Source organism: Callorhinchus milii, unplaced genomic scaffold, assembly GCF_018977255.1.
Source record: "Callorhinchus milii isolate IMCB2004 unplaced genomic scaffold, IMCB_Cmil_1.0 Scaffold12, whole genome shotgun sequence".
NCBI classification, from domain to species: Eukaryota; Metazoa; Chordata; class Chondrichthyes; order Chimaeriformes; family Callorhinchidae; genus Callorhinchus; species Callorhinchus milii.
This window is the reverse complement of record NW_024704753.1, coordinates 7,043,365-7,052,547: the sequence shown is the minus strand read 5'-3', so window position 1 is coordinate 7,052,547 and position 9,183 is coordinate 7,043,365.

The following is a 9,183-nucleotide window of genomic DNA, read 5'->3' as shown; positions in this document are numbered from 1 at the left end:
GTCAAACACACCTATATTTTCCTATGTTTTGGACAATTCTGGTACTTGGCAATAGATTCCTCCAAAGTTATTACTCATATTTTAAAACAATTCATTTAAGCTCTTTGTAGTAACTGTTTGGTAAAAAATAGCAAAATATATTTCATCACCCAAATTGTACAAATAATACCAGTAAGGGAAAAGTATTTATGCTTTTACAATAAATTACAATACAAACTACAATACAAAATTACATTTGCAAAGCACCTTTCACATCAGGCGGATGTCCCAAGGCTCTGGATTCTTAAATTAAAATGTGAATTAAGCATGCGATTATTAGAGGTGACAATGAATCAGTTACAAAGTGGCAACAGCAATCCTAAAGTGAGATTTGTGTAATTGACTTTATAAAATCATTCATAACTGTTTATACATTTTAAATTTTTAAATTAGTATTAATGTTTTCATAAAGATGGTGACGAATTGAATCATGATTCTTGAATTTGATAACATTGATCAGTATCTTAAAGAAAGATAACCTGGAGCCTCTGATTGTGATAACTTTTCTATCAGATGCAATACATTGAGCATTGTTGGTTCCGCTTCCCTTTACAGACAGGAATCTGAGGAGTACTTTCTTGCTGTATCACACCAGTCCGGTGTCAGAAAAGCGATCATTCAGAAAATAACAGAAAAGAGTATCATCCAATGGGAGTTGGATGATGACCTATTTGACATTTACCCATGCATACAGCATTGTTGACATTACAAAAGTTATAGCCTTGAAACATGTGCTATAAGGAATTCATTTATCATTTAGTTTAGAAAATGTATTAATATATCTATATGTTTCGTGAAACACACAGTCACACTACTTATAATAATAATAATAATAATCCTTGCATTTGATATAGCGCTTTTCACGTCGGGAGGACGTCCCAAAGCGCTTCACAGAACACACTGTAAAGTGAATTGACTGTATATTTGTGGGCGAACGTGGCAGCCAATTGCGCACAGCAATGTCCCACAAACAGTCGTAGATTGAAAATGACCAATTTAATTATTGTTTTTGTTTTTTGGAGGGATTATTATTAGGCTCTGTGTGGAGTAAGGAAACTTACCCAAGGTTTCGCCCTCTGCCTGGAATTGAACTCAGGTCTCTCACTTGCAAAGCGAGTGCTCTAACCACTGAGCTACAGGACTCCACTACTTTACAGTTTAACACAGCTCAACAATTTGATAAAGCACTATGTCAAATGCAAGGATTATTATCATTAGCTTTACACCTTAAATTGTATATACAGGATAGTGACAGTTTACTTTTGCACTTTAGTTATTTTACAACTAAAGCCTGAAGCTAATACAGTATTTTTAAATAGAATTATCTTAATCAATAATGTAGACATGTTCTAATTACTTTCTATAGCACTAGCTTCCTGATATCAGCACGTTCCACTTTGAAGCACTTCACTTCATGACCTCAAATGTATGTTTCTATCCATTTGGATATATTATTTATCTGCAAATACACTTTGCAGTAAAATCATGTGAAGGCATTTGAGATGTTTTTATGGCATGATGAGGTACTGTATTGAATGCCTGAATTGTTATCATTATATTCCTACAGTATTTCTTCACTTTGGATTCATTTGGACTTCAGATGCCACTTGCTGGTCAGTTTGGGGAAATGCAGCTAGAATTTAAACTGGTGCCAGTAGTTCCAGAAAAAAAGACTGTAAACAAAACAACTGTGATCTGGAGAAACACAAATCCCAAGTTCAGTTCTGGAATCTGATAAATGGTGATACAGATTCATTCCACTATTGTCATTTCCACTCCCAAGCTCGTATTTAGTGTGGTTGATGATTACTTCCAAAACCATAAACCTTTAATTTATCCATTCCGCCAGACCCCGTTGAGATTTCATCGAGTTCAGGTTAGGATGACCTGAACCTGAATACAGTTGCATGGGTTTTATTGAGAGGGTTGCTCAGGCCAAAAGTATCAAGTTACGTGCCTGAGGCATTAACTGGCTTTCAATCTCACCTAAAATCCAGCAAAAATTATTCACAATGTTTATATTAGCATTACTTTGAAGTTCCCTATTCATAGGACTAGGCATAGCCAAGGAAAAAAGGTGGATATGTTTTCAAATTCAATCCAAAATAAATACCATATTTAGATTTGCCCAATTTTGTACTGAAGTGCACGTTTATTTTTGTGCTTAAATTAGAAATATAAAGTTAACATGGTATGCCAGATTAATAGAAGCAGGAATATTTGTCAAACTTATTTCAAATATATATGTGTAACTAGGTTTTTGCAAAGTACTGAAATGTTAGTTTGGATGAAGGAAGCCCTTCGGTTTATCTGATTTCATTGCTTCAGAATACTCACCTTACAGTCCTTCTGTACAATAACTTAAAGACGCTTTTTTTAAAAATGATTTTCTGGCTATGAATTATCCCACATGAAACAATTAGAGGCTGACTCAATAAGCCTAACGTATACTTGTCCACAAAACTGCCCACAATTTGACACTAATTTGTTTCAGAGCCCTCTACCCCCCACCCCCCACCCCCATCCCCATATTGCTTGGGTAAAATCATACAGTTACAGTACAGATATTTCTAAGAGATTATTTAAGTTGCATTGTTGGGTCCCTGTAGATTTTTAACCATCATTCTGTGCTTATCCTTGTGGTTAAGATTAACACTGATTCATAAAACAAGAAAATTCTTCCGTTTCTGCAACACTAATATTCTGGCCATCAGACTTAACAGCTGATTTTTCAACATAATTTCAACACCTTACAGGAGTGAAAAATGTCTCAACAGATGATGTGAGAGCACAGACAAAGCATTCCCTCTTCCCTCTCGACATATTATATGATCTTTGACAGAAATGTTACCAGTTAATCAATCGTATGGCAACCTTTAAGAAACCAAGTGACTGCTGTGATTTTGCAGCAGGTGTCAGAGCAATTAGATGTCGATTCTAGAAAGTCTATCAATCTCTGAGGTAGGAATATACCTCGATATCCATTCTCTCCATCCCAATCTTCTCATCCTGAAAATAATTCACAACATCTAAGAACAGGATATTATTTAGTCCTTGTCATCTTTGGTGATTAATGATTACTTATTTTTCTGACATGTTGGAGCTAAGTATTTTGTTGTTTTGTTATGAATAGAGCTGATAACATGACTCCCCTCAAAGCCTTCACTTGTATTCTTAGTTCTTGAGAGGGATTGCCTAGTGTTGGAAAAATAAGTGATGGAAAACTTCCTACCATTAGTGTTAACATTCTGAAAGTCTCTACTTTCAAGTATAATACTCCTAAAGTCATTTTGTTTATCTTTTGGTGCCAGGATAACTTCCTCAATTCTTGCATTTATATAGTGCCCCTCAGGCTGGTTAGCATCCCAGCGCACTTGATAGTGGTAGAGCATGACACTGAGCCTGGGGTAGGGGGATGTGACCGTAGGCACGGCCAAAGGAGAAGATCTTCGGGCGCGATCTGAAGATAGGGAAGGAAGGGGCAAAACGGAGGGATAGAGGAAGAGTGTTCCAAATTTTTGGGGAGTAGTGGCTGAAAGTTTGGCCACCGATGGTGGAATGGAGGCCACGAGGGACATGCTGGAGGCCGGAGCCAGTTGAGCAGAGGCAGCAGGTAGTGAGTTGAGGAGTAAGCAGGTTGGTGAGGTAGGGAGGTGTCAGAGCATGAAAGGATTTGAAAACGAGTGTGAAATCGTTTTTTCTTGAAATCGATCTTTTCGGTGATAGGGAGCCAGTGGAGCCTGGGGGTGTGATGGGGGTGCGGAGTTTAGTTCGGGTGAGTATGTGGGTGGTGGAGTTTTGGATCTGCTGGAACTTGTGGAAGGTGGAACTGGAGAGACTAGCGAGAAGGGCATTTGAATATTCGAGGCGGGAGGTGACAAACGCATGGATGATTGTTTTGGCTGCATCCAAGGTAAGGTATGTTCTCCCAACATGAAATACTTCATATAAAAGTAAATTTGATGTTGTTGTTTGTGGAATTCAATAATCCATATAACCCACTGACTGCTCTGCCAAATCAATTCTTGGACAGTAAATCTTGTATTTGTATTGTGCCCTTTACTTCAGATAACATCTTGAAGCACTCCACAATAACAGGGTCGGGCACTGAGCAAGGAGGAGGAGAAGAGGAAGAATAGTCACAGATGAAGAAGTAGATTTTAAGGTGGGGCAGAGAGAAGGAGCGAGATGGAGGCGAGTGAGTTCAAAACCTGTAAGATTCTTAAGGGTCTTGAAAGGGGAGATGCTGTGAGACTGTTTCCCCTGGTTGGAGAATCTAAAATTAGGGGTCATAGTCTCAAGATTAAGGGTCAGCCTTTTCAAACTGAGTTGAGGAAACATTTCTTCACTTTGTGGAATTCTCTACCCAAGAAGGCTGAGAATGCTCAGTCCTTGAACATATTCAAGACTGAGGTTGATAGATTTCTAAAAGATAGAGGGATTAGTGGAGTCCTGTAGCTCAGTGGTTAGAGCACTCGCTTTGCAAGTGAGAGATCTGAGTTCAATTCCAGGCAGAGGGCGAAACCTTGGGCAAGTTTCCTTACTCCACACAGAGCCTAATAATAATCCCTCCAAAACCAAAAACAATAATAAATTGGTCATTTTCAATCTACGACTGTTTGTGGGACATTGCTGTGCACAATTGGCTGCCGCGTTCGCCCACAAATATACAGTCAATTCACTTTACAGTGTGTTCTGTGAAGCGCTTTGGGACGTCCTCCCGACGTGAAAAGCGCTATATCAAATGCAAGGATTATTATTATTATTATTAAGGGATATGGGGATAGGGCGGGTAAATGGAATTAGGTTAGAAGATCAGCCATGATATTATTAAATGGCGGGGCAGGTTCCTGCTCCTGCGTCTTATGGTCTTATGGTCTTAAAAGGTTTGGGACATCATAGCTGAACAGGGATTTGAAACGAAGAGAATCAATGTCTGGTTAGCAGTCTAGTTGTTTATTTCCAATCCTTATTTACTTAGCATTTATTGTTAAGTTCATAAAGGCTAGACAAAGCAGTACACCACCCTCTTTTGATAGAAAATTCAGTGAAGAACACTAATAGTCCATCAAGTTTCTAAGAGGCATCTAAAAGCCCTTAACTTGTTCAGAGCCTCCTATCTGGTATCTGAATATGTGATCTTTGTTCTTTGTAAACTAGTTTGTAAACCTGTTTGTGATTTGTGGGGCATTCAATTTGTCACTTTGAAAACTTCAGTATCACACTTCTTGATCTTGTCTTCTCATGCAAACTAAGTTGGTTCCTTGCTTTGCTGGTTGGTGCACCCAGTTATGTTTGACATTGAATTCGAGTACTGGTTGTATAACAACAAGATTTGCGCTTTCAAATTCTATGTAAATTTAATTTTTCTCAAGAGTTTACTTTGGAGCCTTGCCCCATCATCAGTTATTTCATTCTGAGAATAAATTTTATTCCGAGGATAAAGAAAATATTGATATGTTGATACGTTTGAAAACCCACATATCTATAGCACTTTGAATTGGTCCATAGGGGAAGCAGTAGAATGTTGGCGTTGAATTTATTCTTCTATGTTTCACCCTTCCCTCAGGTGTGTTACCTCCACTCGGACGTTTACAGGTGAGATCTGGAAGTGACTTCCCGTCATATTTAAGTTGTATTTACATACACAAGCACACGGAAATATATAATAATACTGTGTTGTCCTTAAATACTCCTGCACATTTTCATAAAATTATGAAGACTTTGCAAATGAGAAGAATTTGTATTCCTGGAAGAGTAAAATATTGTGGCATTAATAGAATAATATTAAATCGGCTGCTAAAAACAACCCTTCAATTTATGTTAAAAATAATAATCCTTGCATTTGATACAGCACTTTTCAACTCTTCTAGACGTCTGAAAACGCTTCACAGAATATACAATAAAGTGTAATGACTGTATATTTGTGGGCAAAACACAGCAGCCAATTGCCCAAAGCAGTGTCCCACAAACAGTTGTCGATTGAGTGACCAAATTATTGTTATTTCTTTCTTCTTGAAGTATTATTATCAGGTGTTTAGAGTAAGGAAACTTGCCCAAGGTTTCGCCCTGCTGGGAATCGATCCCAGGCCTCTCACTTTATGATATATGTTCAAATGCTATTTTTCCTGTTTATTTTTGGTGGTTGTTAGACCACTTATTTTTGTTGGCATTAGTCAGCACTATGGCATAATAGATGTAAATGCATTTATGTAGTGACTCGTACTTGATTATTATTTTGCTTACTCACTGCCTTACATAGAGGGTAACGGATTGGTACTGTACCCAAATGTAAATCAGTACCACCAACCCTTAAGAGTAATACTTGTGAATTTTACAGCTTATGAATATACTCACAAAATACTCACAGACTCGCCGTTTATTTTTAAATGACATGTGGTAGCGGGGAATGCATTTGTGCAATAGGTTAAAACACTATCCTGTTGTTGTAGAACCTGGGTTCAAACCCAGCACAGACATAATGGAGCGAAAGCATCTGCTAAGTACTGACTGTAAGAGTCCTATAAGAAATCAGGTTTGAATAATCTAAATCCAAGTACTGGTGGGCAGAGATTCACAATATGGAAACTGGCATGACATGGGTTGAAATTGGTAATCTCAATCAGATAAACTATAAGGTGTAATAATAATAATAATCCTTGCATTTGATATAGCGCCTTTTCACATCATTGAGACATCTCAAAGCGCTTTACAGAATATACTGTAAAGTTAATTAAAGTGTAAATACCACATTGGTGAGGTACGTTATGCTGCTTCAATGTTGGGATTGAGGCAAAGTGCAGAGAGAGGTAAAATTGTAGCTGACTGTGCTGTACCTGAGGTACTTGGTCTTGGAAAGTATTCCATTCTCCAGATCTAGTATTGCTCACCCTAGGAAAAAAATCTGCCAATTGTTTGTTAGCTTTCTGTTTTTAATTATAGTTGATCTATTTATTCTGTTATCACACAAAATCATTGTTTTGGCATCTGAATTATTCTGAATGTTAGATGTTGTGTGGCAAGAAGAATGGGATTATAAGAGAAAATATGGTTGAAAGTGCAGTTTAATTGGTGCTATTCTTTCTCGTGTTCCTCACATTTAGAATGATAAATCCTGGGAATGTGTTACAAGTCATCCCTCCAGGGAGAGAGTGCGCATTCCATTCCAACAATCTGTCTCTGGAATTTCTTTGTGTAGGTGGGATGCGTGGAATTCTCAGTTTGGTTTGGATACTCTTAAGCACGGTGCTATGTTTCGGGATGTGTCAGACATATCTGATCCCAAAAATAAATAAATAATTAAGTGGAAGGATTCAGATGCCAAAAACATGAATGAAGAGAACATTTCTAAATACCTTTTCAAGTCTATGGATGCAGTCATTTTTGAACTCCTTGTCAATATTTGCTGTATTACATCATATAAACTCCGTAACTTTAGACTCATTTAACTTATGTTTATTTTGTTGCCAACAAGTACTTTTCTGAGCCAATGATTACAGTATATAGTTGAAGCAGTTTGATGAAAGATCTAAAGTACTGATTCTGTTTGTGGCCTAGAACCCAAAGAAGATGCACAGGATCAGATAACACATCCTTCTCTTACACAAAACAGGAGTTGTAACCCTAAGTGTATTTTTCAACAGTATATAATTGTATTGCAAATACAGTATAAAAACAAACAACATTATTTAACACCAACTCTCTCTCTATGTTACCAGATTGTTAATAAACATGCAAACACACAATATATCTCCACTTTTTAACATTCACAGTATGTCAGTTCAATAGTTAAGAAAGTAGAATGAAGTTTAAATCACCTGTAAATTGGAGTAAACTTTAGAATAAAATATGAATTTACTTAAAATGTGAAATTGGCCTTCAAATTGTCTGTGTTGTCTTCATTGCATTTCTGAGGCTAAATCACTGGGTCATTTTTCTCTTTATTTACAGAGCTTATGAAGGTTTACACACACTATATTGAGTTTTAGTACAATATTGGTTACACAGTAATTGTAGATATGTGCTTCAGAAATATCAGCTCAACAGCTTCTATTTGGTAATAGTTAAACTCACCAAGAGGCTGTCATCTCTCAGATGTTTGAGGTACCAAATGCTGTCAAGGTATATCAGCATGGTTTATGCAGGAAACCATTATTTCTTAACTGATTTTTTTTCCCAAGGAGATAACTAACCTGGTATATTCTAAGTCCATGGTCGATGTTACCTACCTGAATTTTCAAAAGGCTTTTGCAAGGTCCCACTCACGGGTCTATAGACAAGATGAGGAATACTGAAGTAGTGGCACAGGTCACAAGGTGGATAGAGATTTGACTGAGCAACAGAAGGCAGAGGATAGTCATAAAAAGAAAGGCATCTCATTGGGGACTATCTCCAATGGGTCCCGCTAGTTAAATGTTGGGGCCCTTATTATTTTTAATATTCATGAACAATATTGCTACAGACATAAATAACACTACAGCCATGATTGAGATGTACCCCCAATATACAATACGTATAAATAAAACATGTATTGTATGTTCCCTAATAACACTAAAATTGGTGACAAAGTAGTATCTAGAGAAGAAGCAAGGTAATCTGAACAGAATGTTTGAATGATAGCGAGAATAAGATGCCTTTAAGATTTGAGGGAGTACAGTTTATTGCACATTAGGCACCAAATTCCTTGGTTTGATAAGTTTATGTGTGGAATTCCCTTCAAGGTGTTTGACTAAGGAAGAGACTAATGAACTATAATCAAAGCATCTGAAGCCTCAAAATAGAGTGAAATGGCAATTAACAGGACCAACTGATTGCTGGGATGCATGGCATGGACAAAAGACTATAAATCAAAGAATTCTATTCTAATAGTGCCCGCAGAATGCATGCCCACCTTGTGTACAGTGTCCATATCTAGGTGGCATGAGAAACGCGGGGAGAAATGTGGAAGCACTGGAGAAGTTGCAGAGGAGGCCAGCGACAGGAGAGAGGTGTAGTTAGTGTATTGGTTGGGGAATGGAATGGGGGAAATCTTCCTGGGAGTGGGTTTGATGTGCCTTTGAGCCTTTACCCTCTCTTTTCTTTCTGTATATATGTACAATCAAAAACGTCACATTGTCGGCACACCTGGGAGTAGTGAACTAGAAA